Source organism: Amblyomma americanum, chromosome 10 (assembly GCF_052857255.1).
Source record: "Amblyomma americanum isolate KBUSLIRL-KWMA chromosome 10, ASM5285725v1, whole genome shotgun sequence".
NCBI lineage: Eukaryota > Metazoa > Arthropoda > Arachnida > Ixodida > Ixodidae > Amblyomma > Amblyomma americanum.
The window spans coordinates 77112035-77132736 of NC_135506.1; the positions used below are offsets into that span (position 1 = coordinate 77112035).

At 45.1% G+C, this 20702-nt stretch overlaps 1 protein-coding gene across 1 annotated transcript in view; it reads left to right on the forward strand.

Annotated features, from left to right (window-relative positions):
- The window catches only part of LOC144106956 (uncharacterized), a 180150-nt gene extending 161766 nt beyond the window's left edge, over nt 1-18384 (forward strand). The window contains exon 3 of the transcript XR_013309171.1: nt 18369-18384. The gene's annotated coding sequence lies outside the window, so the exon portion shown is untranslated. The remainder of the gene's footprint in view (nt 1-18368) is intronic.
- Nucleotides 18385-20702: the final 2318 nt, after the last annotated feature.

Below are 20702 nucleotides of genomic sequence, written 5' to 3' on the forward strand. Positions count from 1 at the left end.
CTGCATCGTACGCCCATATCGTCTTTTCTTTTGGCACCCAGGTTTCTCTTTACATGCGTTTGCTTTTGCGTGTGCATATTTGCTTTTGTACCCTTTAGAATGTTTGCTTAAGGTGCATCAACTTTCAGCCTGTATTATGTTTTTATTGCTCCATTGTTTTTTTCAGATTTCTCAGAGCTAGAGAAAGTTTTGGCCATTATTATTTGCTGGTGTCGTAGTGCTCCGTACATTGTGTGCTAAATGGTGCATACATATGCGTCTCCTGTTTGTATTCATTTAAATGCAAAGAGCACATCTAATAAACTGAAATTACATCTGTATTGCGCTGCTATTTCCTGTTATATGGGTGGGATTGGGCGAGTTTTCGAATTAATATTTCCTTTGTGCTAAAATTCTAGCACATTTCATGTTCTTGTGGCGGGAGCAGCGCAGCACGAAACAAAGAGAGAGGCGGGAATCAACGCTGACCAGCAACCAGATTTTTAATCTACGTTCGATCGAATATATACATCTCGCTCGTGCAATAAGTGAAGGACAGAAGCATGACAAACGCATAAGATGTACACATAGTAAAAGATTTGGAGAACGCACGCAGAAAATCAATTTCGCTGTCACGAAACGCTATCGAAAGTATGCTAACGCATATACGTCGCTCTTTTGCCCGATGTTGAAGGCTTCTTGAATCTCCCTGGTCCATTGATTAAAATACGACGGGATGACCATTGTGTTGATAAACTGCGGAGCGCATTCATGCTCTCTGCAATGTTTTGCTAATTCACTGCTCATGGCGCCCTTTAGGGTTATTTTGAGCCCTCGAAGCCATTCATTCAAACAGTGCCCTGTTTGACCAATGTAGGTGCGTCCGCATGACAGACGTATTTCCTAAACCCCGCTTTTCACACATTTCCCATTTTCTTTTCCGGTGCTTTTTCTTGCATTGATTTTTCTTTGCTCGCTGTGGACTTTGGCGCACAGGCTTCTTAATTTGTTGGGTGCTGACATGAGCACTTTTACACCAGCTCTTGCGCCTTCCTTTTTGACACTGTGGGAAATGCCATTAATGTAAGGAATGACCGCGTACGGCTTCCTTTCTTCAGTTGTGGTTGTGACATATTTTCTGCCTCTTAAGAGCTTGCAGAATCCCATCTGCGACACTGGATAGCAGTCTCGTCGGGTAAACTGCTGCTTTAAGGCGACTGTTCTTGGCGTCAAAACTTCCTAGAACTTCATGATGACAGCATCTCGTCAATGCGGCTCTCACTGCTACTTTTGCTAAGGACTAGAAGAACTAGGACTAGAAATAACAAGTGACCTCCCAGAAAACAACGTTATGCGATTTCTTGACTTGACTATAGCCTTTCTAGGCACTCACATATGCTGGCGGTACGGACCACGAAGCTAGAACAGACTGCTCTCCTACACACCTGCGCACTCCAAGATCATCAAGTGGGGGTAGAAAAAAAAAAGCAATGAGAGAAGCATTGACGAGATCCTGTCATCATGAGGTTCAAGGCAGTTTTGACACCCAGAACCGTCGGTTGAAAGCAGCAGGTTGCCCGACGAGACTGCTATCCAGTGTCGCAGAAGGGTTTCTGCAAGCACCTAGAGGCAGAAAATATGTCACAACCACATCAGAATAAAGGAAGCCGTACGCGGTCATTCTTTGCATTAATGGCATTTCACACTGTCTCAAAAGGGTAAGAGCAAGAGCTGGTGTAAAAGTGCTCATGTCAGCACCCAACAAGTTGAGAAGCCTGTGCGCCAAAGTCAACAGCGAGCAAAGAATAAAATCAATGCAAGAAAAAACACCAGAAAAAACATGTCAAATGTGTGAAAATCGGGGTTTATGAAATACCTCTGTCATGCGGACGCACATACATTGGTCAAACAGGGCGCTGTTTGAATAAACCGCTTCGAGAGCACAAAAGATCCCTAAAGGGCGCCATCAGCAGTGAATTAGCAAAACATTGCAGAGAGCATGAATGCGCTCCGCAGCTTATCAACACAATGGTCATCCCGTCGTATTTTGATCAACGGACCAGGGAGATGAAGCCTTCAAAATCCGACCAAAGAGCGACATATGCGTCTGCATACCTTCAATAGCGCTTCGTGACAGAGAAATTGATTATCTGCGTGCGATGTCTTAATTTTTCACCACGTGTACATCTTACGCGTTTTTCATGCTTTTTTTTTCCTTCTTATACGAGCAAGATGTATATATTCGACGAACGTGCATTAAAAATCTGGTTGTTATTCAGCGTCGTGTCCCACCTCTCTCTTTGTCTCGCGATGCGCTGCTCTCGTCACAAGATCATGCACCAACCAGCCCAAATTTTCCCCTTGTTAAAGCACATTTCATGTAAACAGGTGTCTGAATGGCCTAGCCAGCAAGTATTCACGCGAGTTGACAAATGTATTACACCACCTGTAACGTAAGCATGTGCCTGAAATTTGGCACATATGTGCGCTTAGATGCCTGAAGTCTGCATAAAAAAGAAGAAATAATTTTATTGAGCCAGAACCGAGAAATCTAGCCTTAACCTTTCCTTAACCTTTGACGCACAACTTTTTGAACTAGGCTAGTCGTGGGGACGTTTTTTGGACGTCTTCGGGAAAAATGAGAACCTCCTGGGGACATTCCAAATGTCCTGATGGGATATTTCTGGGAGATTTTGAGGAGGTTTCGTGTTTGTTGGGTTTCCCTCTAGTTAGTAGTAAGAAACTCTATGGCCCCAGGTCTGTTAATGACCATTCACCAAAACGCCAGGAAACATGTGTCAAAAAAGGCTATGAAAGTATAGGGACCCCAACCTGAAGTTTGCCGCACGACGACAGCGCCGTACTCCTCTCGTATCGGTGGAATTTTGAAGCGTCGATCGGGCACGACGGCGCCGGGGCGCTCTGACTGGCCGTGCTCGCGTGCTTCTGGGCCCCGTCTCCTCGCGGGCGCGGCGGATACGAGCACAGCCTGGCGACTGCACAGTGCGCCGTTTATGTCCATCGCTGGGCAGTTTTTACGCGGTGATCGAAGTGGCACGCTGCACCGTGGTTGCATAAAGGCGGGGAAGCGCCTTGCTTGTCTTGTGGGCTTCCCTGGAATCACGCATTTGCTTACTGCCGTGTGTGATGTCAACAGAAATTACCCAAGTGGCAGGGATCGTTCAATGCGAAGTACCGGTGCAATATCGCGCGCTGCAGTAGTCATTAAAAATAATACTAAAGATCCATCACCTGCGGCAACAGGAGAGAGCGCTGGCGGGCAATTAATATATGTGCACTTACTCGGTCAACACCATGTAAACTGGGAGTGCATACAACTGCGAAGGTGAAGATGGCAGACACGATTCCACATGTGAACTAACCTTGTGTCTCTGTCGTACACACGCGTAGCAATGTGGCTCTGCAAATTACAGACTGTAGACCTCGCGCGGCCGCGCAATACTGTCACGTGCCCCGTCGATGCTCATCAGAACAGAGTTGTGCCAGTGGTTTGTGAGTTGCAGGTGTTCGCCTTCGTCGCTAATGCCCTGCTTCCGGCGTTGTTGGCCCTTCCCCCAGCAAGCACGTCATCCACTGCAGTTTACTGCAGTGACGATCGCATCTTCGCATGGCCCCAACCCGACGTCATCACTTCATCATGCCCGGCAGCGCCTCCCCCTGGATACCATTTCCCCGGCCCATCCTGGAAAGCCTCATCACCAGCAACATCAGCCACGGGATATATAAGCAGCGATCGACCGCCTTCGCCGCTTTGTGGGCTCGGTGGCTGTGCAAGCGTGCACACCACTAATCCGTTTGTCTACATCATGCAGGTTAGTTATCCGCATTCCTTGTATGCTAAAAGAAGTAGCAATTATTTCCTAGTGCAGCTTCCGAGCCCGCAATGCTGCATTTTTCTTGTGCTTGAATGCGCTCATGTTGTTCGCTGCTTGCTGATCTTGGCAGGCGATATTGAAACTAACCCAGGACCTAACAATCTCGAGGCTGTACTCGCAGAACTAAAAAAGTTATCCGCCGGTCAAACTCAACTAATCTCCGAAGTGCAAGGTCTCAAAAACCAGCTTATATCCACTGACGGTGCTATAGCTGGTTTAAGTAAGCGCATGACCGATCTTGAGACACATTTGGAAGCCATGACAGCCATAAAATCTGAGTTAGAAATTATAAAATCTGAAAATACTCGGCTATCTCGTCAGATTGAAACCCTTGAGGCCCGCATTGACGATAGTGAAAATAGATCTCGCCGTAACAACGTCATATTTTATGGAATTTCGGATTCTAACCCCTCCGAAACGTTTACGGACTCTGAGGGAGAGGTCATTCGTCACTGCATGCGCTCAACACTTGAGCTTAAGCATTCATCCTGAGGATGTAGAACGTGCCCACCGACTCGGCCGCCATGAACCCAACCGCTCTCGACCAATAATAGTCAAATTTATTTCGTACAAAATAAAAGACACAATACTCTCTAACGGCCGCAAATTTAAAGGAACGAAATTCAGTGTCGGCGAAGACTTCTCCCACAGAGTTCGTAGCGTCCGCAAGCAGCTAGTCACCTTTGCTAAAGCTAATTCCGACAAATTTGCCCTACGCTACAAAACCTTGCATATCGGTCCCAGGCGCTACATTTTTGATGAGATCTCGCAAACTGTGAAAGAAATAACAATTGCTACACCACAATCAGATTAGCAATCATCTCTTCGCAAACAACTAAAAACCCGCCCCAAAAATATTCCCCTGTCCGCTGTGTTCACCAACATACGTAGTTTCCTTTCCAAGCGCGAACTTGTTTCCAATATTGTCTTGTCATCTAGCAGCAATCTACTGATACTAACCGAAACCTGGTTGAACAGTGCCATCGCAGATAGCGAAGTACTAACTGACTTGCCAGACTTCCAAGTCTTTCGGAAAGACCGCCAGGACTCACGAGGAGGGGGAGTACTGATAGCGGTGAGCCAGCAGTTATCAATGTCGATAATTGACGACTCGTCCGACCTGGAAATCTTATGGCTCCACTGCCACGCTGTACCACACACGATTTTACTCGGTGTCTGTTATAGGGCTCCACATAACTCTCGTGATTTTTCCTGTCAGCTTAATAATTCCGTAAGTAAACTTATCACGAAGCACCCTAACGCACACATCTTCCTCTTTGGCGACTTTAATTTTCCTAATATTGATTGGCAGCACCAGCCCGCACCGACAACTAATAATGGCGAAGCAAGAGAATTTCTAGATTTCTGCTACAATTTTAACCTTACTCAAGTAATATCCAAACCTACGCGCGTAACACAAAACTGTGCGAACATTTTAGACCTATTACTGACTAATTGCCCAGATAGCGTTCAGCCCATTACGTACCTCCTTGAGATTAGTGATCACAAAACTATGCATGTCAACATCGACCTTAAAGCAATTAGGCGCCCAAAATACAATAAAACAATCCGCCTTTACAACAAAGGTAATTATGATATAATGAATGCCGAACTGACAACGTTTTTCGTAAGTTTTTCCTCAAGTTTTCATTCACGAAGTATTCATGAGAACTGGCTAGCATTTAAGAATAAACTTGATGCCCTAGTCAATGAATTCATTCCCCAAATAACTTTCCACGCTAATCCACACAAACCATGGTTTACTAAATGTCTTAAAAGGTTGGAAAATAAAAAAAAACGCCTGTTCCGCTCAGCAAGAGCCCATGGAGCGCAAAGCGCATGGGCGAAGTACCGCGCTGCGGAAAAATCGTATCAATCTGCTATCCATAACACCAAGCACAACTTTTTTCATCAAGACCTTCCTAAAATGCTCAGCGATAACCCCAGGAAGTTCTGGCAAGCCGTTAACCCTCATCATGAACACACGATTACCCTCAAAGACGAATCAGGCATGGCTATGACTGACTCTGAGTGCGCTACTTTATTCAACGCAGCGTTCTCATCCGTCTTCACTAATGAAACCGATACGCAACTTCATACATCTAATTTACTCTTTGAGCATGCTATGCCGGTAGTCGCATTTTCCTCACTGGGTATTGCGTCCTTAATTAGAAACATGGAAATCTCATCTTCATCTGGTGTAGACAATATTAACTCGAAACTTCTAAACAACACTAATGATATTTGTGCCGAGTTCTTATGCTTACTTTTTACCCAGTCACTCTCAACAGGACAACTACCGGACGATTGGAAAACTGGAAAGGTCGTTCCAGTCTACAAATCAGGTAACAAAGATTCGCCGTTAAATTACCGACCCATTTCCCTTACTAGTGTGCCCTGCAAACTAATGGAACACGTCATCTATACTCATATTATAAACTTCCTCGACTCGAACAATTTTTTCCATTCGTCTCAACACGGTTTTCGGAAAGGTTTCTCTTGTGAAACGCAGCTAGCCCTATTCATTCATGATTTACATGCTAATCTCGATTCTAACCTACAGACCGACGCCATTTTCCTGGATTTTGCAAAAGCATTTGACAAGGTACCTCATAAACGCTTAATCCTAAAGCTTTCCCGTTTGAACTTGCCCCCCGACATAGTAAAATGGATAGAAGAATTCCTGACTAATCGCTCACAGTTTGTCTTTGTTAACAATCAAAAATCCAATCCGCTACCAGTAACATCAGGCGTCCCTCAAGGTTCTGTACTAGGCCCGCTTCTATTCCTAATTTATATTAATGACTTACCGACCAATGTGTGCTCTAAAATTCGCATGTTTGCGGACGACTGCGTCGTTTATCGCACAGTTACTAACGCCTCCGACCCAACATACCTTCAAGATGACCTAAACCGCATACAGGAATGGTGCGACCGTTGGCTAATGGAACTGAACCCTCATAAATGTAAACGTTTGTCCTTCCACCGCCGCCGTAACCCGCTTGATTTCCCATATGTAGTCGCTAACGTTCACCTGCAGTCCGTTTCATCATACAAATACCTAGGCGTCACACTGTGTAACAACTTATCATGGGCTACACACGTTACTAACGTCATTTCCTCGGCTAATAAAACTCTCGGATTCTTACGACGTCATCTTCGCCACGCCCCACAACAGGTAAAATTACTAGCATATAAAACTCTTGTCAGGTCAAAGTTAGATTACGCATCGCCAGTTTGGAACCCTCATCAAGTTTACCTTATCAATGCGCTCGAGTCACTTCAAAACAGAGCAGCCAGATTCATTCATTCCTCCTATTCGTACGATATCAGTGTAACATCTTTAAAAGCGGAATCCAGTTTAGCGCCCCTTTCACTTCGTCGTCGTATTTCTAGCCTCTGCCTATACCATAAATTTTTCCATAGTTCGCTGCGCTGCGCTCCCTACATTTCCCCGCCAGCCGGCATATCCCACCACATTCGTCATCCTTTCCAAGTGTTTCGCCCCCGTGCCCGTACTGTTACCTGTGCCGCTTCTTTTTTTCACCGTGTTTCTGTAGACTGGAACGACCTCTCCAATGACATCGCTACCATCTCATGCCCATCCACATTCGCCGAAGCTGTTACCAACCATTTTTCAACATAACACTTGTTCATTTGACTGTATGTACCCACCCCTTATGTAATACACCCAGTGGGTCTTTAAGGTATTAAAATGAAATGAAATGAAATGAAATAACGTCCTAAGGCTGTATGTAGATTGTGTGCAAAGCCTTTTTTAAGGGCTCCGGAATAACAGATATTATTTTTAGATATCTGTATAGTAAATACGCCATCTGCTGTAAATAGGACCATATGACAGAAGCGGCTAGGCGAGCGCGACGCCGGTATACGAACGGCAATGCGTTACCATATTGGTCGCATCAGCCGCACGCCCATGCTAACTCTCTCAAAGCTCAACAGAATGGGATTCATTAATGCGCACCGACATCGCGAAATACGCTTTCGTATTTCGCACAAATCTAAACGCGGCGCGATTCGACCTGTGACACTGGGGTTAGCAGCAGAGCGCCAAAACCATGGAAACATCGCGGAAAGGGAAAAGAAAAAGGCAGCAGAACCACGTCACCAGCACGCACGGCGGAAGCAAGCAGATCGAGCCGAGCTAGCACAATTAGAAGAGACGAAGAAAAAAAATACGCGAAACGCATTCGTGCCAGTTTCGTTCGAAGGTAGGCTAGATTTCAGTGTTCACTTCGTACACCACGTGGTTATGGGCTCTGGGCACTAAACTAGGGTGTGACAAAAACAGCGCCCTTTTGGACTTTTTGCTTGACGCCGCGCACACGAGCTGCTCCCTCTCTAAAGCACGAAAGCGTGCGCAAAAGTTTCGCAGCAGTGTCAAAGCGCGAGGAAAACACTCGAGCTGAGAGAGCATAGCGTGCGCGAAGCAAGCTCCTCTCACAACGGCGCCGAAGCGCTGTGCCCCCGCGATATGGGTGGCAGAAATCGAGCACATTCCCCCCACATAGCCACAAGAAGAAGCTAGAAAGAACGAGTGCGCGCGCGAAACTAGTTTCCTACACGCGCGGGCGAGGCAACGCACAGAAGTCAGTGGCGAAGCTCGTCATCCTGCCCGATCAACTAGAAGGAGTCGCTCGGAGAAGGCGCTCTTCACTGGCGTCCGCAGCGCCCTCTGGCCCAGGTTGTGTCCCACGGAGACACTCAGGGTAGTGTTCCTGGGGAGCATTTACAGGAACACTAAACCAGGGAGAAGAGTCACGTGATCCTGCCAGAGCTACCAGAGCGGAGTCAGGCCGGGCCCACAGCGGATCCGACAGGTCGCTGCTAGCTAGCGATACGCGCGCTTGCGTCGCGGAAGTTCGTTCACTCAGCATCAAGAATATATACGGTGCGACTGGCTCACTAACAACACCAGAACCTTGCAGCCATCCGTAGGAAGTGCCGAAGACGCGTTGTTGGAAAAGGCCAACATGGCGTCTCGAGCCTTGTCTGGCCAGCTACAAAAGTGACGCCGTTACTCGCATTGACACCGGAATCAGGTGAGCGGTCCTTTCAATTATTACTGCACAGTTCAGAACTGAAAGTGGGAGCTGCGCAGAGTTCGCACCTATGTGTAGCCATGGTACCCACCGGTGCCGAGTACCAGAGGACGTCTGTGCTCGTCCGATCTTTGCGCTGGACGGGGAACCATGTTGGGAGGGCCGCCGAGTGATACCGACATGCCATCCCGCTGCGGCTGAAGCACTGTGACACGTTGACGCTACAGGGATGTCCGTTGTCGAAGCATTACAGAATGTAATCGGAAGCGAGGAGCTGTGCCGGGGCCACTATGAAGCTGTATATCCGCCTAGGTGCATCGGCGGGAAGAGCTTGACACTGTAGCGGGCAACACTGAGCGAGCTGCTTAGCTTTCCTGTTTTTGTTTTGTATTGTCGTCGCGATGATGCGTCATTGCAATGGCGATCCGCCGGGGTTGGTCGGGAGCAGCTCCTTGCATAGGCAAGCGGTAGCAGAGAACGTTGGACTCTAGGAGCATGCTCGGTACTCAAATAATGCGCCGTGAATGCGGCAAGAGTTTGCAAACGCGTGCTGGAGCACTTTCAAGGATTTTCCGGCGTGCATTGGCATGGTGCGGAGCGGCTTCAGTGAGCGCGCGTTCTGTCCGTGTCCGGACTGTCCAAGCAGCCTGCGTCCCGCGCAGACCGGTGGGCTGTATTGCTTCCGAGCAAAACAGTACAGCATGGCCGTTGCCCGCTGCACTGCTGTGCTCATGAAACAGTAGGTTCATTCTCTGATCAGATAACTTTGCATTCCTTGTGACCTGCTGTGGGATATTTCAAGCCGTGCATGGATGCCTTCACCATTCGCGTATGGTGCTGTGTGACTGAACTTAACTGCGTGACTGAACTTAAAGGGCGCGCGCTCGCGGCTTCAGCGAGCGCGCGTTCTGTCCGCGTCCGGACTGTCCAAGCAGCCTGCGTCCCGCGCAGACCGGTGGGCTGTATCGCTTCCCAGCAACACTACCGCAGGGCCGTTGCCCGCTGCACTGCTGTGCTCATGAAACAGTAGGTTCATTCTCTGATAAGATAACTTTGCAGTCCTTGTGACCTGCTGTGGGATATTTCGAGCCGTGCATGGATGCCTTCACCATTCGCGTATGGTGCTGTGACTGAACTGAAATAATGAACTGCGTTTTATTTTTTCTTCTCCCCTCCCCCATTTTTTCTCTTATTGCAGCCCAAATTCAAGACTTGCTGGATCATGGAGCTCAGCTTGAGATAAGCTGTGAGTCTGCACTGGAAGTGGTTGACTTGTGCCTGATGTACCTGGCGTCCTTACAGGGTTACCGAACGCATCTTGCTGGCTGTTGTATCGTGAAGTGCAAGCCCTGCCGCGCCAAAAGTAAAGTTGACTGCTTTGTCCTATGTTGCTGTGGTTGCAGACAGGACAGCAAGTGACACAAAGCCTGGATTCCACACCATGCCTAGTTATAGGTGTGAAAGCTGCAAGTTTGTTGGAAAGAACAGGAAACACCTAGCGAACCATGTATACTTAAACCACAGGAGCCGCATGTATAGGTGCAGCATTTGTGCGTTTGTTACTCGCTACCAGGCCAGCTTTTACCGGCACAGACAGAGTATCCACAAGCTTAAAATGGCTAATGTTTGTGAAATGTGTGGCCAGCTGTGTGACAACCAAGATGAGCTTGTGGCGCATACATCTAATGAACACCCGCAGTTCTTGGATGTGCTACTGAGGAAGCTGGAAGCCAAGAGAGTGTGCTATGCGAAGTATGCTGCAAAAATGAACATGGAAGGTGGAGACACTGGCTGTGCATCTGCTGAAAAAATAGTTGCAAACAACCTTGAGCCAGAACTGGGCACTGGCGATGTTAGTGATCAGATTCACCTGCAAAATAGTGTTCTTGAAGAGCAGAATGAATGTGTTAAAGAGTCAAAAAAGAGGCCGCACGAGAGTTCACCACCTGTGCCTAACAAAAAAGGGCGTACAGGAAGACGAACCTATACCTGTGCTGAATGCGACTTGGTAACGAAATGGGCACGAGAATTTCTCAGCCATAGGAGAGATGTTCATGGGGATTGCATTAGCATTCATGAGTGCCCTTTTTGTGAGTATGCTTCCAAACAGCCACAGAAGCTACAGACCCACTGCAATATTGTCCACAAGGAGGAGATGTATGGTGAGAATTCACGGCATTTGGTAGAAACAGGATCACCTGCATCGTCACCATCCCGTTCTGCTGAAATCAAAGTGCACATTCAAGAAAAAGTGTTCAAGTGCAGCAGTTGTAACTTCCATGCAAAGAGCAAAATTCATGTGGAAGAACATAAAAAGACAGTGCATCTGAAGCGGCGGTTCTATCGTTGCCAACAGTGTGGCTATGTGTGCCATGAAAAAGGTCGTTACACTCGCCATATGCGTTTTCACAGTTTACCAAAAATCAAATGCCAGTTCTGCAACTTCCAGACCGGCTACAAATGGAACATGGATTGGCACCTCAAGCGCCATACTTCAGGTGGTGAGTTCCATTGCAACAAATGTGGTTTCATGACCATGTCTCGTAAAAGCCCTACTGCCCATTGCTTGCACCTTCAAAATAAACTTTTGAAGGATGCTACCAATATTGATGGAGAAAACACTGAAAGCGAAAATGTGGATGATGATGAAGACAGACTCGTGATTGACGAAGATGCTGCTGAGGACTCCACCTCACCACCGGCACTCAAAATGACTCTGAAGCGAACTGGAGAGACTGCTGTTGTAGAAAACAATGAAGGGACAATGCGGAAATGTCGATATTGTCCTCAGCAAGTCCTGCGGCCATCAGAGCTTAAACGACATGAGGAAACTCATTTTAAAATGAATAGGAAGCATGGATGCTCAATTTGTCATATTCGCTTTGACCAGCTTGATCACCTTGAGCAGCATGTAATGCTAGACCATCAAGAAGAGCCGAGTGGAAAGAGCAGTAGTGATGCTGTTGCTACTGGGATAACAAGTGCACCAATCATTATAGAGCTGGGCAAGAGTGATGATTCGACTTCCCCTGCTAACTATTCTGGCTCTATCCAAGCACTTGACATCTCTATGAAGAGCAAGCAGCCCATGCACGTTTACCAACGCTGTGGCTATACTGCACGATGGATTTCAGCACTGAGAAAGCATGAGTTAATCCATGGAAACTTGAAAGCCTTCAAGTGCACCCACTGCTCCTTTACAAGCCATCGGAAAGGTGACATGATGCGCCATGCTTTCCGAATGCACAAGGAGAACACTGGTGCAGCTGACACTAAACCCAGGATCGTTCAGAAATACAAGTGTCCACACTGTTCATTTCTGACCCGACCAGCATCGCATTTTCATCGCCATATGATACAGCACCTCAATAAAAGACCTTTCAGGTGCTCAGTTTGCAGCTATCGCTCCAACTGGAAATACGATGTGAAGAAGCATATCAAAAGCAAGTCTGGCAATGACCCAAAACACAAGGAGGCCAGGTTGGTAGTCATGGATCAAACCGGCTTCAAGAATTATGAAGACTACAAGATTCACCTAGTGGATGTAGAGGAATCCTCAACAGGTGGCAAAGTTCTTCAGCCCGCACAGCCTTCCAGGCTCAATCAAGAGGAAGCGCAACTGATTTGTTGTGATGAGACTGAGAACATAGTGGTAACACCTGATATACTCTATGGAGACCAAGATTACCAGGATGATTTGGAAGCTCCTATCCCTGAATCAAGTTCTAACCAGCAGGTTCTATATTGTGGCCACTGCAACTTCAATCATACTGAACGCAAAGCAGTTCTGTCACATTTGGGCTCACATGCGTCAGTAAATCCCTATCGTTGCCGTCTTTGCAACTTTATTTCAGAGTGGTACCATATTGTCCTGATGCATGTCAGACATCGACATAACACAGGTCCAGAACACATAGAAAGTAATGTTTCTTTCGTAGAAGAAGGCAACACATTTCGTTTGAAAGAAGAAAAACCTGCTGTACCTCATGCACCGCAGAACGCTGAGCCAAAGATTTTGAAATGTAATACATGTCCTTACCAATGCTCAAGGGTATGCCACTTGAAGTTTCACATGAAGCACCATGTGCCTAAAGAAGGAGCTATTTACAAGTGTAAGTATTGCCCATACTATGCCAATGTCAAAAAGACTTTGTCCCGTCACATGAAACTGCACAAAGAAGAGCAACAGCCAGCCACAGAAGTCCTTCCTCGCTTGCTTGTGAAGGCAGGTACGAAGAAACATGCTTGTGAGAATTGCCCATACAGCTCTGATAATAAAACTCAGTACCTGTACCACAAGCAGTTCCATCGGCCCAACAAGAATGCCCCTCACAAATGCACCCATTGCAATTATTGGTCAACCCACAGGCACCTGATAGTTCAGCACCAAAAGATACACAGATCTGCTGATGGAAGGCCACTGGACGGGACGCCATATAGTGGTGGAATCCAGACAATGACAACAATGGTGAATGGCACAGCCTATCACATGTTCAAATGTCGATTCTGTCCCCTGACCAACAAACGCAGGGCTAATGTGAAGATTCATGAATGCATGCATACTGCTTTGAAGGGGGCTAAATTCCAGTGTGTTCTTTGTAGCTACCGATGCAGCAACACTGGGGTTCTCGCCAGCCACATGAAGCTTCACAAAGCAGATTACCGATTGCTGGACTTGAACCGTATGAGGACATTTTGTGAAAATCTCAATGCACTGCCTTCCAGGCCAGCAGTTGCCAAAAAAACAGTTCCTGAGTCAGCAGCTGTAGGTGCACAGAAGTCTGAGATCTCGGCATTAAAGGACAAGTTGGAGTCACCATCATGCAAGAAGATATTCAGCTACTGTTGTGACAAATGCCCTGCCATGTTCAAAAGTCACTACGACTTGGACACCCATAAGGCGTACCACAATTCTGGTCATCTGTATCCATGTCACCATTGTGACTACAGAGCCAGACACAAGGCTCATCTCCGCAAGCACCTTCTTGTCCATACACCAGAATATGCAGAACGCCAGAATGGCTTTACATTAGCTGAGATTCGCAGCCAGCAGCCAGAGTCTGCCACCCCTCCTGCAGCTCCAGCTGCTGCTGATCAGATGTTACTTCTGGAGAAAGCCGAGACTCGTGCCTTTGTGGATGCTGGCTCTCAGAGCATGGGAGTCCAGTTGCACCACTGTATTCGCTGCCCTGCAGCTTTTCAGAAACCAACAACGCTGGAGTATCACCTAAGTCTGCATGGTAGCACAGGGGTGTATACCTGCCACTTCTGCAACTATGCAGCCAACAGTGCAGCCAATGTGAGTACACACACGCACCTTCACTACCAAGGTGCGCTGAAGCAGAAACAACCTCCCAAGATGTTTCGCTGCGACAAATGTCCTGCATCATTTTCAAAGTACAATCGCTTCGAAAGTCACCTTACCCTTCATGGACGCAATGAACGATTTCGTTGCTCACACTGTGACTACTCTGTCAAGCTTGCAGGCAATCTCGTCAAGCATCGTAAACTCCATGAAGTCCTTGTGCCTGAGTCGAAGCAGCCGAAAGTAGAGCATCCTGCACCACTTACAAGCTCTCCTCAGCCACCTGAAAATGGCTCTGAGCCAAGTACTGCCATGCCTTTGTCAGACAGTACACCAACTGCTGCCACACCAGCAGTTGTTGAAGAAAAGTGTGTGTACATCTGCAGCAAATGCCCGTATGCATTTCATCGGCGTGAGACAGTTGTGAACCATCTTCAGCACCACGGTACTTCAGAAGGACTGTGCTGTACTTTTTGCGATTACCGGTCAACACATATGTCAACTTTACGAGACCATACAAGGTGTCATTTTCAGCCAATGCATCACTACAAGCCTCAGGCTTATATGAAATGTGATTCGTTGGAGATTTGGAGTACTGCCAGTGATGGCACCAGGACACTGGTGTTTCGAGATCTTGGAGATGAAAAGTATTTCCCTGAACTTGATGCCAATGAGGATGACACACTTTCGAGCCCTGCTTCCACACCAGCCTCCTCTGGATCGTGTTCAGCTTCAATGGCATTCAGGACTCCTCAGCTACAATTGGACAATAAAGATCTCAGGCCTGCAGTTTTGAAGCCTGTCAAGCATGAGACAGATGATGTGGTTCTAGCAAGCAAGGAAACGCTCGAGGAATTGGTGAGCAATGTTGTGCTCAACGATAAAAAAGAAGAAATGCCTCCTGGTTGCAAGACGCAAGTAGTCAATATTGCAGTTTTAGATGGCACCAAACAGTTGAATGAGGTTGGAGGAGAAGTTGCACAAGCAGAACACAAGTCTGAAAGTGAAACTGACTTTAAAGATGATGTGGAGAGTGCACAGGATTTGTTCAATCGTGTTTGCAATCCTGATTCCATGGAATACGAAGATTTGGAAGATGAGAAGGATATGTACTGTGAAACACTCAGTGAAGATCCAGATGTTGCTGATGAAGTTGAATGTAAAAATGTGGAGGAGGATTCAATAAAGTCTGAAGCCCTTGCAGCAGATCCTGATCCCATGCTTAAAGCTCACAATAAGCATGCTGAGCACACTGAATTTTTGGATATCACTGAAGCATCTGATTGTGAACTGTCTGCAGAGTGCAAGGACATGTTTCTGCATAGTGTAGAGTGTGAAAGTGAACATATGACAGCAGATGTTCCTGATGGTGTTGCAACTTCGTCTTTGGTCACTGATAAAAGCTTTACAGCAGCAATAGAGACAGGCGTAACTTCTGAAAGCAATACTTCCTGTCGAGTAAAAAAATTTGAAGAGAGCGAACCTGTGTGCTCAAGAATTGATTCACAGCATCATCCAGTAGCAACATTTCCCGATGACAGCCCATGTGTTGGTCTAAAAGAAGCAGCTGTATCAAACTTGGCCAATAATTTTGAGCTGAAAGATTGTGGCATTGTTGCAGGGTACAATTTAGAGCCTGACACATGTAGCCGAGCTAAGACACAGTATGAGCATGACGATTTCTCTGAGCCTAGTGTTCTGCAAAGCAGCTCAGGGTGCAGTTATATGCCAGCAAGCCAAGGTGTTAACAGCATAAGTGTTTGTAAAAGCAGTGAAGATTCTTGTACAGCTGAAAATGATTGCACTCAGGATGGGGAAGATACTCTAGTACTGCACAGTGTGTTGTCAAGCTTGGGCGTCGATGCACATTGCCAGATAGCAGTGGAAGAAATTGAGGCTGACGAGATCAGCAAGTGCAGATCAGACCCTGATGCAGTGTCATGCATTGTGCCAGAGGATGTAGTGGAGATTGAAATTGGCTCATCACTGCCCACCATTAAAGCGGATCATGGTGGCGATACTATACTTGTACCGTAAGAGGTATTTGAAATGCAGTCTCCTACAGGGCTTCAGCACAGCATTTTTGTCCCAGAGCTAGACTAAGAATGAAGAATTAAACATTGACACTGGAGGCAAATCATGTAATTTGTACAGGGTGCTGCTCCTACATCAATGTTCCCGGTGTGCCATTTGCGGATGTGTAATGTGTCTATGGAAGGGGAATTACAGTGAAGATCTTGCAAGGCATGTATATTTTGTGTAGTAGTGGAGATTATGTGCAATGCCTCGACACTTATTTTCTACCTTTTCGTTTTTATTGTTGGAAAGATTTCATGCATTTTTTTCTTTTAGCACAGCAAAGTTAGCGTGACCACTTTTTGTGGACATTTTATTTTGGTGCAGTTAGAATTTTTTATCACGGTAAATATTAAGTGAAACATTTTTTTGTTGCCTGTTGTGGACAAATACAGTAATTTGTTGTTCAGTAACATTGTTCTGATGCTTTATAGTTCAGTTATGTGTGGCGAGATGACATGTTGCACATTCAGTTTGTTTTATATAACATTGTTTTGCCTTTTTTATATATGAAGTGTCTTTTTTGACACATACATGCATGAAGAAAATGCATCGTTCAATCTGGTCCTGTTTTTGGACCTTCACTCTGTGTTTACTCATCCTTGTATTTATGTACCATTGTTTTGCTTTTTTTTATCTGTTTTAGAGCTCTTTGTCTATACATTTGTTGTCTGTATGTATAGAACAGTTTTGTAGTTTGTTGTGGCACAGCTCCTTTTGCAAGTTAATAGCTTACTCTTTATTTTCTGCAGCAGGTACACTCTTTCATACGTCTTCATAGCACTGTGCCTCTTTGCATTTTAAAGTTGAATTGTGTAGCAATTCCTTTGTATGTTTCAAGTGTTGAATTGTACAGTAACCTGCATATTTATCTTGTGTCCTGTCAGAAGTTTTCTTCTGTACTACTAGCTTGTTTCTACTTGAATTTCACAAACATTCATTTTCAAGGTCTACTTTGTATTGTAAAGCATTTTGTGTGGCAGAATTGGGAAGCTCAGCCAACCGAGTGAACTGGTGTTACAGACTTCGAGGTGGGGAACAGAAGCTACGAAGACTAGGGGCTCTGTCGGTACAAGCAGTTGCCAGACCTTGCCAACAACAATAGTTTTCAATTCTCTGTTATGTGAATCAATCTTTGTACACATTTAAATGTATTACTGTTCAAAGCAGACCTCAATATGTGATCTATTCGGGAAGTTTGAAAGCGAACAAACTAGTGATATAGAAGGCAGAATTTACGATAGGTGTCAAGGTTGATTTATTATGTAATACCCATTTCTTATCTTTTGTAGATTCAAAGTGCCACATATCTCCCATATGTGCAGAAGCTGAATCATGTTTTTTTCCTGTTTATCTTCATAAAACTTTTAAAACCACTGTGCTGTACAACGGCTTAGCCTAACAAAATTGTCAGCAGTACGACTAGAGACCTTCAGATTCTTGAGCTTGCAAGTTTTTTCTAGTCGAGTTGACTATATCTGGTATATAGTAACAGGACTATGACATTTAACTTGTGGTTGTGGGTTAATGGGTGCATTTGGTGCACAGTGTGTACATTTAAATATAGGGTTTGTACCCAAAGTATTCTGAATTTGCCCCCTTCTTGTTTTCTTTGTTGACTCACCTTTATTTTGCTGTAGTGTTGAGTGTAACAGCTGCCTGTCTTTATGTTGGCATTATAGGTTAACCATCATACATGCACTGTATGTATAGTTATTACTGGCCTTGTGTGCACTGTGAGTGTACACGGGTATATGTGTAGCAACATTTCAAGTAAAAGGTGGACCATTTGTTTTAATCAACAGTTGTTGATTTATTACCTCACTTGATTTGTGCTTGCATCTAATAGCATGAAAAGCTAAAGAGAGCAGCATAATTGCTTAAGATTTCACAAGTGCTGCCGAACTTTAGTTTGGTGGCAGAAAGGACCTTGCCGCTTTCAAGGGCTCAATATTTCATAGTGAAGCTGGTTCAATAAAATTTTTTGTGAAGACCAAAAACCTTGTAGGCAAACTGTCGAGGCTGTGTATTTCACAATTGATTATAAAGGCATCTTATTTCTTTTATGTCACTTTGTGCAAAATATTGCAGCTTGGCACATAGGCAGCTTGCAGAGAGCATGCTTTGATGCCATGTCCTATGCCACTCGGTGGCTTTTGAGATATCAAGGTGACCAGATGCACCTCATTGTCGCAATAGCCCAATGAACGTAGAAGTGTTTACCTATTTGGTGAACAGTTTTGGTTAAAATTCCATACTTATTGAAGAGTGCATGACCTGGAAACAAGGATGTGTTAATATGTGTAAAAATTATGATGACCAAAATATTTTTAAAACAATTGAAGTTGATTGAACATTGGTTAGGACATGTAAATGCAAAATACAAATGTGCCTTATTACTCAAGCGTGCATAAATCCAGAGACTGTGCTTAACCCTTTGACACGCTATGTACACAGTTGTGTACAAAGCAAGCCCGCAGCTTTTCTTGAGTGATTGCACTTAACAATGATTTTTTTATTTCAGATGAATTTTGCATCTTTCATGTGGTAAATAGAGTGGTTTTTATGTTATAATAGGGAATGCAGTAAATAAAATTTTGTGAAACAGTGAGCATGGTAGCACGTCATCCGCCATTTTTGTGAAGACATATTTTGCTGCCAATAGTAAGATCATTTTTTTTTCACAATTTCAAGCAGAATGTGCACATTTGAAATAGAAATTATTGCCACGATCCTTCGGGTGTTTACTTGATAGGTCAAAGCATTTTGATGGCACTGATTTCATTAATTGTGACACTGTATGAAATTTTGCACATCCCTGCAGTAAAATACCTACTATAGTATTTAGCACTGGAAAACTAACAAATGATCTTTTTTAATGCCTGAATACACTATTTAGGCAGGAAAATGTTTCTTTTCAATGAAACAAAAATTGCATTTCAGAGGGTTAAGCCTGAGAACAGTCTCGAGCAGTTGAAGAAAAGCTGTATTAGAGTGACAACTGCTTCTATGCGACTGGTCTTTAGCACCGAAAGCTTCACTACGCTATGTAGTGAAGCCACTCTTCACGTGTCACTAAATTTGACTGTTAAATTTGAGCCAGAGATCATGCTTTCACGAGGTTGAGGTGTCCACCGAGATGTCGAGATCTGAGAGCTAATGCGGCCTTTCCTTTTGTCAAAAATGTTTCCTTCCTTCAAAACACATGCCTTTGCATTCCTCCGCATAAGCAGACTTAAGTGCCATCAGTTTTGTTTCGCCTCTATCGAAACGTGGGCGCTGCGGTCGGGTTCGAACCCGGGTATTCCGGCTCAGTAGACGAGCATCTTAACCACTGAGCCACCGCGGCAGGTACCTGTCCAGTGTGTGGAATGCACTCAACATTACAGATGCCAAGCTGCATCTGCTTGCCAGATACACAACAGCTTTCGCTCTCTAACCAGGTTCAGCAGTAGTTAAACTGCACCTAATTTTTTTGGTAGCACAATTTTACAACACATGTACACCAGAATGGGCGCTTGGCATCAGTTTCACAGTGACATGGTTGCCAATTAAAGGGCAAACTGCGGGGTGCAGGTGAATTCGGAGGACACAGTAGGACTTCCACAGTGCGCATCCATCTTCATTGCAGAATGTTATGCAATCTGTGTGGCCATAGAAAGAATAGTAAATGAGAACCTCAAAAACAGTATTATTTACACAAACTACTTAAGCATACTTACAGCTCTCCACTCTAGAAACGTATTCACTTCTATACTTCGTGACATCATACAGCCACAGCTCGACGATGAAACAAAACTCTGCTGGGTCCAGAGTCATGTCGGAATAAAAGGCAACGAGAGACCAAATTTGTGCACTGCTGATGCTCATGGAAAGGAAATAAAGGAGTAAACATAACCTTTAATGACTGTATAAGATTAGTACAATAAAAATTCAGGAAAAAATGGCAGCCAGCTGAGAAAAGCGAAGTGAATAATAAACCACACTTGAAAAAGCCAGTTTTAGGTGAATTTAACTCACGTGTGCACCAGGAATGTTTCAAGGAAGTGATTTTACGCCAACTTCAAATAGGCCACACACGCCTTATGCACAGCTTCCTGCTAACAAAACAAGACAAACCTGTTTGAGAAGAATGCAGGGATAGTCTCACGGATAATCACATTTTATTCTCTTGTGTGAAACTGGAAAAACTAAGAAAACATACTTTAGTCAATTTTATAAAGAATTCATTACTTTTCATCCTACACTGCTCTTGGATGATAATGCCATTGTTCATACCCTCTGTTTTTACCTTTTTTAAAAGAAGCAGGCATCCCTGAAAAACTCAGTTTTGAACCACTGGTTCGCTTTATTACATGATACACCTCAGCCACTTTCTCATCC